Here is a 15,109-nt window from a genome sequence, read left to right as displayed (position 1 = left end):
CTTCAGCTACCCAACTCTCCTTCATCAACAGAACCAGGTGACATTTTCCATGTTCATTCAGCTGGGAGCGCCCCCAGGGCTGCATCATTCCCAGGCCGCGTGGGTCCTTCCATGTGGCATGTATATTTCCTTGTTTATGTCTTTAGCTTACCTTGTTGGGGGTGCGCCTCGGGCTGCATCATCCCCAAGCTGCTCGGGCCTGACCCAGTGGCATGCATCTTCCCAGCATTTACCTGAGCTAGGTTGCCTTTCATGCTTAATCTATCTATGACTATCACCTGCTTGATTATTGCCCCCCCAAGGGAGCCACGCAGCGATCGTCTTTCTTCAGGACCCTTCGCATTGTCTAACCACCTCGCATGACCAAGATAGTGAACAAGAACCAAGACCAGGCGCAACCCGCCTTGAGGTAGGGCCTCGTGAGTCCCGCGCTGGCTCACGACTATCCAGACACACCTCGTCTAGCCCTGTCATGCAAGCCACGTGCCAGGGCGGGGCTGTACACGCCCCGGGGGCTCTCCGCAGTAGGGAGTCCCCTCTCACGAACCGGAAGCAAATCAGCAATCACCACGGCGACCGGTGCCCTTCCTCGCGCTAACTTGTAGGGACCTCCTGAGGGCCACAGCAGGCGGTACCGCGGACTCTCCCTCTTCTCTCATGCGATTCGCTTGCGCGTTAAAAGGGGGGATCCTGAGCATCGCGCCTCAGGAGCTCTTACTGGCTCTCCAGCCCTCACCCCCTGGCCTTGACCATGGCACGCGACCTGGCATACCAGCGGCGGCTGAGCTCGCTCGATGGCCGGGACCTGAGGATGCAGAGCACCAAGAAGAACATGGAGGGGAGGGGGAGACCCGCACGTGCCTGACCAAGCTACTCTACGGTGGCCGACATACGAGTTCGGCATGACTCGAGGAGCCGACCCCGAACAACCAAGATAAGTTCTCGCTCTAGATCCACCAGCCGCTACGGCACGAGACCCTCGCCCACTCCCTTCGCTGCCCTGCTGCGGCAACGTTTTCTTCCTTTCCCATCCTAAGACAGCTGCTTGCGCGCTAAAGGGGACCTCTTGAGCATCGCGCCTCAGGAGCTCTTACTTGATCTCGGGCCGCTCACCTCCTGTCCTTGACCACGGCAAGCGACTTGGCATACCAGCGGCGGCTGCAGCCTTCCTGGAGACCGGGACCTGTCAGCGTAGAGCACCAAGCTGCCGCATGGTTGGAAAGGGGAGGTCGAGCCTCAGTAGGATATGCGCACACAAATCTTCATAATGAGGGCAATGTTGACAGAAGGCATTACAGACGCTTTACACGCCCCCACGGGGTTCATTTCTTGATTCCTCGTAGGGAACAAAAGGGAAGGAATTCCTAGGAGTTCTATCTACAGGCACTCAATATAGCCGACGCCATCATCAACAGTGGGCCATGCGAGGCCGGCGCCAACCCCATCCAGATCAGTGGTGACAGCGGCTGGATGCTGCAGCCCTGCTCCGGGCTCGACGGGAGCTCGGGGGCACGTAGCTTTCATCGCTCGTCTCCGGAAACTCCAAGAGCTCAGGAGAGTCGCTGGACCACCAAGAGTCACCGATATCACTGGAGGAGCTGGAGGCAAGGCCTGTAGCAGGCCCAACACCCGCCGCAGCGTCGTCCTGGCGACCTCCTTCAGGGCAGCACTCCAGGCAGCGGCCTTCCTCGTCGAAGATCTTGAAGAACAGCACGGAGGCGCCATCGTACTCGAAGTGGATCGCGAGGGCGCCCTCCGCACGGTAGACTCGGGCAATCTCGCCCCAGCCTCGGGTCATGAAGATCTTCTCGGAGGCAACGGCTCCAATCTCCGCTCCAGTCGCTGGGGCGTCGTAGTCAGTGTGTTGCAGCCAAAGCTCGCGAAGGCCCCTCGGCGCCATCTCGGCTGCGAAGAACTGCGGGAGGCGAATCCAGGTGCTCGGGGGCATCGCCGCCCATAGAACAAACTCGCGCGAGAAGTCCGTTGCGTAGGCCCCTGGGGCCACGACGTGTGCCTCTGCGGCACGGCGGCCACGGCTCTAGCGCGGGCGGCGCCGCTCACCGCTCCTCCCTCCGGAATCGTCGGCATAAGCATACAAGGGCAGCGGGTACCCAGGCGGCGGCCTTTCGTACCAGGGCCGCGACACCACCGGCCTCACTACCACCTCGCAGCGATGGGACCTCCTCTTCTTCGGCGGGAGCAGTTCAGGCTCCATGTGGGGAGCTTTACCATTCTCGGCGCTCGAGAACCTCTAGATCAACGCCATGTTTGCACAAGTAAGGAGAGGAGCACTGAAGGAGAAGAAGCGGGGGAGGCAGAGGAAAGATGAGCGACGGGGGCTCATCCCCCTCCCATTTATAGCAGGAGAAGGCCAACCAGCACCCCCCATGATCACAGGTCATTATGGTTTTCCTTGCATGTCGTAGGGACTTGTCAAGTCGGGCAGTTGCCGAGGCAGCATGGGGAAGCGGAGATGCCCACGACCAATCAACCGCCACGCGTCGACCAAGGTGCAAGCTATTGGGGCCCGCGGTGCTCCGCACTTGACCTTTGGCTTCGCCTTGAAGACAAGCCCAAGCGCGACTTGGGCCCGGGGGCTACTGTCGGCATTCTGGGAACGGGGGTCCCCAGACTTGCCTGCCTGCGGCCCACAGCGTGGCTTTGCGAGCAGGCCCGTACGACCCATCCTCGTCAACAAGGCATTCAAGACCCTCGCGAGGGGCCAAGCCTCGCGAGGCAGATGACACAAGACCTCCTCAGGAGCGGCCTCACCAGGCGGGCTCGTGAGGGGCGGAGAGTTCAAGGCCATGCAAACCTAGCGAGGTTCTAGTGACGTGAGCCATGACGACCAAGGCCAGGCAGGTGCCAGTGCGCGCAGCGTCCTTGTTTCCTCTTTGGTGCTAAGGAAGCAGGCGCAGGCGCGGAGTACCGAGGCGTCAAGCAAAGGTTTCCATTTCAGTGCAACGAGACCAAGACTTGCAGGACAACAAGATGGAGGTCACCGTGGATCCCAAGACGGCGTCACCACCAGAGCCTTTTGCAGGCGCGGACCACTTTTGTCAGGATAAGCTGTACTAGATGTCCCCTTTCAAATTGGCCGTTGTTGGCTCCCTTCCCGCTCAATATTTGGGGAGAGAACCAGGGCCTCTATAACTAGGACTAACCACCACCATAGCTAGGGGGACGAAACGGTAGTTGAAGGGAGAGAAAGAGAGACCAGAACACACATAACTTCGCCAAGCAGAAGAACACCTCAACCTCAGGAGGCTGTTCTTCCCCCTGTACAGTTCATCCTCGGCCCGAGAGACAATCCACCACCACCACACTGGATTAGGGTATTACACCACAACGGTGGCCCGAACTAGTATAAATCTTGTGTCCTTTGTGCTGCGAGTTCGTTGAGTTAGTTCGTAAGATCTTACTGAGCTAGGACGTGGATCGGTAGGGGGAAATCTTCGCGCACACCCCAGTGTTCGAACCTTAAGTGTTTTGCCGGAGCATGTGATCTAACATTTGGCGCGCCAGGTAGGGGTGCACCGAAGCTTCCATTCCGTCGCTCCGCATCACGTTGCTTCATTGTCTCCATGGTTTTGCCGGAACCCGTGATCCTACAAACAAACCCTAAAAAACTAACTCGATTACATGGTAAATCTCATCCAACCCATCACCGTCCAGCAAGCCTACGATGGAATTACTCATGCACGGCGGTGAGCATCATGAAATTGGTGATGGAAGAAGGTTGATGATGACGACGGCGAGGAATTCCCCTCTCTGGAGCCCCGAATGGACTCCAGATCAGCCCTCTCGATGAAGATTAGGGCTTGGCGGTGGCTCCATATTGTAAAACGCGATGAATCCTTCTATCTGATTTTCTCCCCGAACGTGAATATATAGAGTAGGAGTTGACGTCGGTGGAGCCTCAGGGGGCCCACAAGGCAGGGGGCGCGCCCAGGGGGGCGCGCCCTGCACCCTCATGGACAGGGTGTGGCCCCCCTGGTGTTGATTCTTTCGCTAGTATTTTTTATAAATTCCAAAATGTGTCTCCATAAATTTCCAGGTCATTCCAAGAACTTTTATTTCTGCACAAAAATAACACCATGGCAATTCTGCTGAAAACAGTGTCAGTCCATGTTAGTTCCATTCAAATCATGAAGTTAGAGTCCAAAACAAGGTCAAAAGTGTTTGCAAAAGTAGATACGTTGGTGACATATCACACGCCGGGCGCCCGCGCATGAAGAAGGAAGCTGCCAAGAAGTCCCGAGGCCACAAGAAAACGCTCCTGCGCTCCCACCACCACCGCGTCGAGACCGCGTACTGCCTGCAGCGGCGGCACGTGGATACCAGGACCAAGCTCCGCCTACGGAACGGGCTCCGGTGACCACAGTAGGCTGCCGCGCCTTCACTCCCGAGCTGCGCAGCGTCGTCTGGCCCGACAAGTTCAAGCGAGACCTGCCTCCGTGCTACGACGGCACTCCCGACCCCACGGAGTTCTTGCATCTCTACGAGCTGAGCATCGAGGCAGCTAATGGAGACGAGAAGGTCATGGCGAACTGGTTTCCCATGGCCCTCACGGATGGTAGGAGCTCATGGCTCCTGAACTTGCCCGCGGGATCAATCTCCTCCTGGGGCGAGATGCGCGAGCGTTTTGTCGCCAACTTCCAGGGCACTCGCGACCACCCGCCGGCCGTGGGTGAACTACGACGCATAAAACAGCAGCTAGGGGAGACCCTGCTGAAGTACATCCAGCGCTTCAACAGTGTTTGCCTCAAGATCCCCAAGGTGATGGACGAGGCCATCATCTCAGTGTTCTCTGATGGCGTCCGTGATGTCAAGATGAAGGAGGAGCTCGCCATCCATGAGGAGCTATGCACGGCCCTGGATATGTTCAACATGGTGACCAAGTGCGCAAGAGCTGAGGAGGGGCGCCTCTCCCTCCTTGAGCTTCCGGCCGCTGGCCCAGAAGACAATAAGGCCAAGGCCAAAGATGTGAAGCGTAAAGGGGTAGCCGTGCTCACGGCTGAGCCGGAGACGAGGCGCGACTGAGACCACCCCGAATCATCCAAGAGCAACCGCCCATTCTGCGCCTTCCACAATGTTCATAGCCACAACACTAGCGACTGTCAGGAGCTCAGGGACATCCGAGATGGGCACTTCGGTCGGCGCCCCGAGTGCAACAACCGAGGCTACGGACGAGGAGGAGGACGATGTGGAGGACGCTGGGATGACCGCGGCCCCTTCCAGGAGTGGCGCAACCGACCTTGCGAGGATCGCTGGCAGGACCAGCCTCACGAGGGCCTATGGAGGGAGTAGCCTCGTGAGGACCGTCCTTAGGGCAACGCCGGCCTCCCTCCGCTGCTGCCGCCACCAAGAAGGAACGACGACTAGTATCAGGACGAGGGGTTGGGGGTTTTCAGGAGCCCCATGCCATCGCCTGTATCTTGGGTGGTGCTCAAGCCCCAACCTCTCATCATATCTTCAAGCAGTTTGCTCGCGAGGTGAACGCAGCTCTCCCCAGGCTCGAAGCCACGCGCCCGCTCAGGTGGTCCAAGTGCGCCATCACCTTCAGCTCGTCCGACCAGCTCAAGTGTGCAGCAACCACCGGCGCCCTACCGATGCTCTGCTCGCCCATCATCAACAATGTCCAAGTCACCAAGACCCTCATCGATGGCAGCGCAGGGCTCAATGTCATGTCCGTCGAGACGTTCGAGAGCCTCCAAGTGCCATACAATCAGCTACAACCTACCAAGCCCTTCTCAGGAGTGACCGACGACTCCACCGATAGGGCAGGTCCGCCTCCCTGTGACCTGCGGCCAGCGTGACAACTACCGCACCGAGCTCATCGACTTTGACGTCGCCCACATCCGCCTGCCGTACAATGCCATCCTTGGGTATCCAGCCCTGGCCAAGTTCATGGCGGTGACCCGTCACGGCTACAACATCCTCAAGCTGCCAGGGAGTGGCGGTGTCATCTTGGTCGCCTACGAGGAAAGAGATGCGGTGTGGTCCCTCGAGCGTGCTTACCAAGCTGCAGTGGCCGAAGACCCCGACAACGAGGGCACCCTGTACCCTCCTGAGCCCAACCCTAAGAAAAAGAAGTAGCTACTCCACCAAGGACCTCAGGAGGGCGGCGTCTCCAGCGGCACCACCTCAGGACCTGCGCCCGCAGATGGGGCGCCTCCTTCCCTCGCATAGGAAGGCGTGCCCGGTGCCCTCCTCAGGCTGGGCTCGGGGGTCTCTTCTGGAGGGGCTTAGACCTAGCCAACATCATGAGGGAGGCGCTCGGGTACCACATGGAGGCATGCTTCGCCGCAAATTCCCCCAAGAGAGCACAAGGCACAGAGCGCCTGGTGCTCAGGAGTTCATCACCAAGGCGACTGAGGAGCTTCAGGAAGCAAGAGCCATGCGCGGCGACCGCCACCCACCACTTGGCGCAGCTCCCCATCTTGGCGAGGACGGCGGGTTGTGCGTCTATATCGACATTCCAGGGCTCAACAGGGCCGCATCTCAGGGATGTTTCTGGCCTTCGCGCGTTGGACGGTGCGAGGGTCCCCCTCACAGCTACGTTCGCATGCCTCTCGGTCTACCGAATGCGGCTGTCACCTTCTAGGGCCACCTATGGAGCATTCTGGTGGCTCAGGATGCTAGGCATCACGTTGTCCTGGTGGAGATCGTGACAGTTCTTCAGGAGCCACCTGGGCCTGCGGAGCCTCCTGAGGCTCAGGACCCTGGCGGCTCGTGAGGAGCAACTTCTCCGGCGTGCATCTTCAGCTACCCCAACACCTCTCCAGCAACGGTATCAGGTGACTCTTTCCAGTTCATTCAGTTGGGGGCGCCCCACGTGTAGCATTATCCCCAGGTCGCATGGGTTTGTCCCTACGTTGCGTATGCTTTTGCATCTTTAGCTTACTCTGTTGGGAGCGCCTCTCAGGCTGCATCATCCCCAGGCCGCTCGGGTCTGTCCCAGTGGCATGTATCGTTCTTGCATCTATCTGAACCGGCTTGCCCTCTTGCACGAATTGCCTTATGATTACCACCTGCCTGTCCGGTACTTCGATACCATGAACGTTGCACGCCCTTGCAAGACCTTCCATGACCACCTCATGATTAAGGACTGGCACGACGTTTATGCTCGGGTCCGTCCCTGCAGCGTTGCTAAACCCAAGAGGCCGAGCTCTCGCTCACGAGCCAGCTCCCGTGTACATCACCTCCCATGGCCCTTGGGGCCTTGTTCTCGCATGAGCTAATCGCAGACAGACAAGCTAGGGCGCACCACCCGATGCCTCCCCACCGCGGGAGCCACGCACCGGTCGTCTTTCTTCAGGATTTTTCACATGAGAAGACTAGGAACGATGTCTGTGCTCGGGTCCATCCCTGCAGCGTCGATAAACCCAACGACTGAGCTCTGTCTAGTGGGCCGACCCCGTTCACGTCACCTCCTGGGGTCATTGGTGTTTGGCCTTCTCATGTGATCGCCTCAGGAGATTCATCCGACGCAGGTTGCCTAACCATCTCGCAGGGCCGTCACAACTATCAAGAATCAAGACCAGGCGCAACCCGCCTTGAGGTAGGGCCTCGTGAGTCCCGTGCTGGCTCATGAGTGCCCAGAAACACCTCGTCTAGCCCTGTCGTGCAAGCCACGTGTTAGGGCGGGACTGTACACGCCCCGAGGGCTCCACTCAGAGGGAGCCCTCACCCACGCACTAGTGGAAGCACCATGCTCCGCGTTGGCAGTCGACACGGTCGAGGAGCGGCTATGCCCGTGCAAGTGTAGAAGCGCTATACTCCGAGCTGGTGATAAACAACTGAGGGCGACCCCATGGCCGTATCAACCTCAGGGGGCCTCCGGTCTCAGTGTCCAGCCCTGTTGCAACACTTCCCCTCGGGAGAGTCGCGCGAGGGGGCTGGGCACGGGGGCTACGCTCAGGTCACGCCCGAGTGTACGGCACCCTGCCAGGTCCCTCGGACCTGGTCCTCGCGCATCCCTCCCGAGCGGGACCTCGGCGAGGAAAAAGGTATGGAGGTTGTTTGAACATCAAGGGACTCCTGAGCATCGCGACTCAGGATCCTAATTGGCCATGTAGCCCCTCACTCCTTGGTCCTGTCCTGGTAATCCGGATGGCCCAACGGCGGCTGAGGTACGCGCGCGGCTGGGCCCTGCCGACGTAGAACGCTAAGGCCTACTTTCGCATCTCCTCCCCATAGGCCGTTTGTGTGTCTAGGGGGACTCCAGATCATGGCAACTCAGGAGCCTAACTGGACACCTAGCCCCTCACTCCTTGGTCCCGTCCTGGTGATCCAGACGGCCCAACAGCAGATGAGGTACACGTGTGGCTGGGCCCTGCTGACGTAGAACGCTAAGGCCTACTTTCACATCTCCTCCCCGTAGGCCATTTGCCCGTCAAGGGGGACTCCTGGGCATCGCAACTCAGGAGCCTAACTGGCCACGTAGCCCCTCACCCCTTGGTTCCGTCCTGGCGATCCGGATGGCCCAACGGCGGCTGAGGTATGTGCGGGGTCGGGCCCCGCCGACGTAGAACATCAAGCAAACGGGAAGGAAATCGCGGAATATTAGCAAAATATTACAAAACATATTGTCCTTTGAATACCAAACACAAGTTTTAAACGCCTCCACGAGGCATGGTGCATGTTGCAAAAATAAAAATAGGAAGAGGAGCCGCCAGCAAGCCCCCTCGTTAGCTTCGGGCGCTGCCATCACCCGCAAGGAATGCTCCTTCGACGACAACATGGCCCTCGCCTGTGCCGTCCATCGGAGTCGCAGGATCGGAAGCACTATTGGCTGAGGGTGCAGGGTCGACGGCAAGGAACTTCTTCAACAGGGCCTCCACATGGCCCTTTACAGCTTCGGCAGCAGCTGCGCATCGCTCTTCCTCCACGGGCTCGAGCAGCTCGCCAAGATCAGTGTCAGGGTCATGAAGATTGAGGTGGTTGAAGACGCGCGTCAGGGCTGAGGAGGAGAGCGCACGGGCTTCCCCCTCCACCATGTGGCCGATCCCATTGACGACATCCTCGAGCGTCGTGACAAGGTGAGGGAGCAGCTGGGCAGGGCCCTCGTCATCATTCGCCAGCGGCTTCTCCAAGCCCTTCGCATAGAGCCCCTGCAGTGCGGCACGAGACATCTACTCGAGAGATTTGAAGGACACGCGATCCTCGGCAAGAACCTTTGCCTTGGCCTCCAGCTGGACCTTCTCCGCCTCCACCTTTTTCTCCAGTTTCTCCAGGCGGCTGCATTCTACGGCCTGCGCCCTCGCCGATTGCTCTAGCTCGGCGTCACGACCAGTGACTGTGTCCTCTTGGGCCTTCATCTTCTCCTCCTCCGCTTTGCCATCGCGAGCCTTGGCCACGTGCTTATTGCGCATGGTCTCCAGCTCGACCTCCATCAACCGGCAACGCTCCTTGGCGGCTTCGGCATCCTTCAACGCCACCTCGTGGGCGGCCGCGGCCTAGTCAACGGCCCGCTTACCCTCCTCGGAAGCTGCCATGGCCTGACCCCAGGCCGCCCTCATGAATGCGTCGGACAGCAGCCATCCCGAGATCAACTCCAGGCGCCCTGATGCCAAACGACGGTCAGCGCCTCGAAGGTCACCCCAAAGCTGGGTCATCATGGCAAGAGCCTCCTCCACAGCGTCGGGTGAAGCAGCTGGATCGTGGACCGGTGCTATGACGGGAGGAGGAGGAGGTAGAGTCACCGCCTGCCAGTCGGCGGCAGTAGAAGAAGGGGCCGGGGGCTCCTGAGCCTTTGGGACCTCGGCCGGCGAGTTGGGGGCGGACGCCTCCGGAGTTGGCTGGGCTGGTGAGGCCGTTTTCTCCTAAGGACGGTCCTCCGCGCCTCGCGAGGATGACCGGGTCGGAGAGGCGCGGGCACCATCATTGCTCTTCTGCACCAGAGGAGGTGCGGTCACTCCCTCTCTCTTCTTCTTCGCCGCGAGTGTCGGCCTCATGGTGCAAAACAAGAACGTCAAGAAGCAGCGACAGAAGTAGGGATGAAATCAAGGCAAGGTACTTACTGGTCCACGGCGGCGTAGTCCCTCGGCCTCTTCAGAAGCACGGAGCCCGGAGGCCTCGTAGCCCGGGGCACCGGCCCGCGAGTCCCAGGAGCGGACGAGGTCGCGGCAGCCGGCCCTGCGGCAGCACCGGACAACGTCAGAACAGGGGCGCCACCTCAGGAGACCAGCGCCAACCTGCTCTTCGTTGGGACCCCGGCTGACGGCTTCTTCGGGGGGCCCCTGGACCTCGTAGTGACTCCGGCGGGGGCCTAGGACTCCCTCACCGGATGGTCACCGGCCTCGTCACCGTCGGGGAGGGTGCGGAGGAGGTCCGCCTCAAGGGGAGAAGTCTCCCCTTCCCTCTCCAGGGTCGCCTCCAGGTCAGGCCTCTCCTCCTCGCCGGAGACACCAGAAGACACTAGTACTGGGGCCGCCACCTCCGGGGGCCTCAGAAGGCGCTGGCGGCACGAGCCCGCGCCCATCGAAGACAGGCATGGCGGCAGCCACCTTCGCCCCATCCGGGCGGCGGTACGGGGGAAGATGGGTGTCCGGCAGATACCCTTGATCATCCCCGACCAGGAGGCGGAGAGCCGCGCCCAGCTCCTCGTCAGACAAGGCATCCGGGTGCAGACATAGGTCATCCTCGTCGTCCCCAAGATTCCACAAGGGGCGCGAGCACGCCTAGAGCGGGGCCACATGCCGCGCCAGGAATTCCTTAACGATCATGGCCCCCATCAGCTTCACCGCCTTTGGGTCGTCAGGCTTCAGGTCGGCAGTCATCTTCTCCAGCACCTGCTTCGCCCGGGAGGTCAGTGAGCTTCGCACAGAGCCACCCATCGTGAGGCGAGGGCATCTCCGTCGGCAGCACCAACCGAGGGTGGGATCACTTGGCGTCCATAAGAACCCATTTGCTCCTGAAGGCCTCGGCCTTCTTCCCGGCCTTCGAGATCGTGTTGGTCCTGGTGGCCGCAACAAAGTTGGCGCATCCTGAGCAATAGCCATCCTTGTTTCGGGGGTAGAAGAAGTGGCGAAGAAGCGCCACGGACGGCATCACCCCCACAAATGCCTTGCAATAGAAGGTGAAGATCGATAGTAGGAGGACAGAGTTGGGATGAAGATGAAGGGCATGCAGCTTGTAGTGGCTGGACGGCATAGAAGAAGTCAGAGAAAGGGGGACCAGCCCCACCATGATGCTATTCATGAAGAAGGGATAGAAGGTACTACCAGAGGCCTCCGGCCCAGCGGAGCCCGCCCGAAGCATGGTCTTTCCCTTCTCGTTGCCGCCCCCCGCCGTCATCAGGAGCGTGGCGGCGAGGTTCTTCTCCGAGACGCTAGGCGCGCTCAAGGCCGGCTCGTACCAAGAAGGCGGGTTCACGACCTTCGCCTTGCCAAACGCCATTGACTGCAGGCTCAGAGAGGGGTTCGTGTGGATCTCTAGTCTCTCGGGTGAGAAAGAGAAAGGGGATTTGGCGCAAGGCAAAGGAAGGCAATGAAGGCTCCGCAGCGCGCGCCAGCCTTTTGTCATTCGGGCAGTTGCCGAGGCAGTGTGGAGAAGCGGAGATGCCCACGTCCTATCAATCGCCACGCGTCAATCAAGGCCGCAGGCGGTTGGGGCCCGCAGTGCTCCGCACTTGCCCTCTGGCTTCGCCTTGAAGCCAAATCTGACCGTGCCTTGGGCTCGGGGGCTACTATCGGCGTCCTGGGAATGGGGGTACCCAGACTTGCCTGCTTGCGGCCTACGCCGTGACTCCACTGGCAGCCCGGTACGTCCCATATTCATTAGCAACCACTCAAGACCCTCGCGAGGGGCCAAGTCTCGCGAGGCGAACAACACCAAGACCTCCCCAAGGGCGGCCTCGCTAGGCTGGCTCTTGAGGAGCGGAGATATCTATGCAAGGGGCACCTCGCGAGGTCCGCGTGACGTGAGCCATGACGACCAAGGCCAGGCGGGCGCCAGCGGGCGTAGAGTGCCAGTTTCCTCTATGGTGCTAAGGAAGCAGGCACAGGCGATGAGTCTTGAGGCATCACGCAAAGGTTTCCATATCGGTGCAACAAGACAAAGACCAGCAGGACGGAGGTCACCGCGGAGCCCACGGTGGCGTCACCACCAGAGCCTTTGGCAGGCAAAGACCACCTGTTGTTAGGATAACTTGTACTAGTTGTCTCCCTTCAAAATTTGTCGTTGTGGGATCCCTTCCCTCCTAACATTTGGGAAGAGGACCGGGGCCTCTATAAATAGGACTAGCCACCACCGTAGTCAAGGATCGGCTCCCCTTGGATCGGATGATCTAGGATTGGCTAGTCTGGGACTGGATCCACTCCACCAAGGCCATCTCATCAACTCATCGAGCTCAAGAACACCTCTCCTCTGGAGGCTCTTCATCCACTGTACTAGTTCATCCTTAGCCCACAAGGCAATCCACCACACCACATTGGAGTAGGGTATTACACCACAACAGTGGCCCGAACTAGTATAAACTCTCGTGCCTCTTGTTCCTTGGGTTCGGCAAGCTAGGCCTTGAGATCATTGCAAGAGCTGGCTAGGGAGAGAGAGATCTTCGTGCGCATCCCAGAGTTCGAACCTCGAGGGTTTGCTGGAATCCGTAATCCGACAGCTGCTCATTTCTGTTGTTCTGCCTCATCACAAACAGTTAATCCGAGTGAACTGTATGTCGTATATCGCACACACCTTCATCTGGCTGCCCATTTCGGTTCTTCTTCCTCATCGCAAACATTTCATTGAACTGAACAGTATGCCCTGCATCACACATGCAACCAAAATCTGAACCGTGTTTGATGCATCCGTCATTGCAAATGTTTTGCACCTTTTTGACGGGTTTTATACACCACCGTTTGCGATTATTGCATCACACATAGTTTCGTTGAAGGGTCTCTGATCGTAGTTAGCAGCATCCTACAGTAGTGACCACCGTGCTCTAGAAGAAGCACTAGAGCAATTGCCTAGCTCAAAAGATATAAGTGAAGCACATAGAGTATTCTGATAAATCACGATAAATGTGTGTCCCTCTCAAAAGGTGTGTCTAGCAAACAATGACTGTATCAAACTAAAAAGAACACAAAGCAAAAACTATGGTAGAAGACGCTCCAGCAAAACTCATATCATATGATGAACAAAATGTAGCTCCAAGTAACGTGCCGATAGATTGCATATGAAAGAGGGGATGCCATCTGGGGCATCCCCAAGCTTAGAAGCTTGGGTCTTCCTTGAATATTACCTTGGGGTGCCTTGGCCATCCCTAAGCTTAGGGTCTTTCCGCTCCTTATTCCTTCATCCATCGTGATCTCACCCAAAACTTGAAAACTTCAGCACACAAAACTCAATAGAAACCTCATGAGATCAGTTAGTATAATAGACAAATCATAAACTTTATGTACTGTTCTAAACTCATTCATAATTTATTCTTGCATAATACCTAATGTATTCTAACTTCTCCATGACTTATACCCCTGATATAATCCATAGCATCATTAAAACAAGTAAACTATGCAAAAAAATAGAATATGTCTAAAACAGAACAGTCTGTAATGATCTGAATGAAGACTATATTTCTATAACTCCAAAAATTCTGAAAATTAAGAAAAATGTGGGCACTATCAATCACGTGTAAAAATTTCAGAAAGTTATCTTGTTCCAGTTAGTTATAGTAATTATCCAGCACTAGGCGCAAATTTTATGTTTTTTCACAGAATCAAGTCAACTATTATCCAAATCATCCCAAAGGCTTTACTTGGCACAAACGCCAATTAAAATATAAAAACACAATCATAATAGTATCAATAATTGTGTCGTGAAATAATAACAAAATGATAATTATTGGGTTGTCTCCCAACAAGCTCTTTCTTTATAGCCATTAAGATAGGCTTGTGACTTTATCGATGCTCACATGGAAGATAATTTTGAAACACAAAGAGAGCATCATAAAACATGTGACGAACACATTTAAGTCTAACATACTTCCTATGCATAGGCATTTCATAAGAAAACAAATTATCAAGACAAACAAAATCTAGCATATGCAAATAGGAAGAATGAAGTATTAATAATTTTAACATCAAGAGAGGTAACTGAATAACATGAAAGTTTCTACAACCATATTTTCCTATCTCATAATTACATGTAGGATCATAATCAAATTCAACAATATAGCTACCATATAAAATATTATCTTCATGATCCACATGCATAAAAGTTTTATAATCTTCCAAGATAGTGGGATTAACACTAACTAAAGTCATGAACTCTCCAGGTCCACTTCTATCAAAAAAACATTGTAAGATTGATTGTTCTCCAAGGTAGTGGCATTTTCTAAAGTCGACACTCTACCAAACTCGCTTTTAATATTCATAGAATTATAATCACCCAAATCATGATCATTATAATAATGGTAAAATGCAACCCATTAATGTAATCTCTAATAAGTGCAAACTTCTCCGATATAGTGTCATTGGGAGAATTCAAAAAATATAATAGGACTATCAAGTGTAGGTGCAATAGCAATAATTTCATTTTTGACATACAGAACTATAACAAGTTCATCCTCATAAGCATCATTAATATTGGCATCTTGGCCATAAGCATAGGAAACATCACATTGATCAAAAAGGGATATTTCAAGCTAATCAATGTGATCATAATTATCTATAGATTCCTGTATATTATTACTCTCTTCCAAAGCAGCAGACATTCTCCCAATAAATTCATTAACATAGGCATTATGAGCGTAGTTTTCATAACAATATTTAAGTATGGCAAAGTTTCAGATTTACAGAATATGGTAGGTGTTTTTAAGGTCCTTTCTAGAGCAACAAGTAAAATCATATATTTCGCATAGATTCCAAACATAGCATAGCAAATAATTCATTTGATTCCATAGGAATCTTCCCTTTGGATACAATCGATGACGCACAAAATAAGCATGCTCATCAAATGATTTTCCCTCAACTAAACTAGTTGGGTTTTTATCACGAGCACAAACGGATCGAAGATGGTCCAAGTACAAAACTTTAAGTGGATCCATAAGTCTTTACTTTCTGTTTTTGCGTGATGACATGATTATTGCAAGCAAACAAGCAAAGTAAAATAT

The sequence above is a fragment of the Triticum aestivum genome, chromosome 3A (genome assembly GCF_018294505.1).
Source record: "Triticum aestivum cultivar Chinese Spring chromosome 3A, IWGSC CS RefSeq v2.1, whole genome shotgun sequence".
In the NCBI taxonomy this organism is placed as follows: Eukaryota; Viridiplantae; Streptophyta; class Magnoliopsida; order Poales; family Poaceae; genus Triticum; species Triticum aestivum.
Note: the sequence above shows the minus strand (reverse complement) of the source record.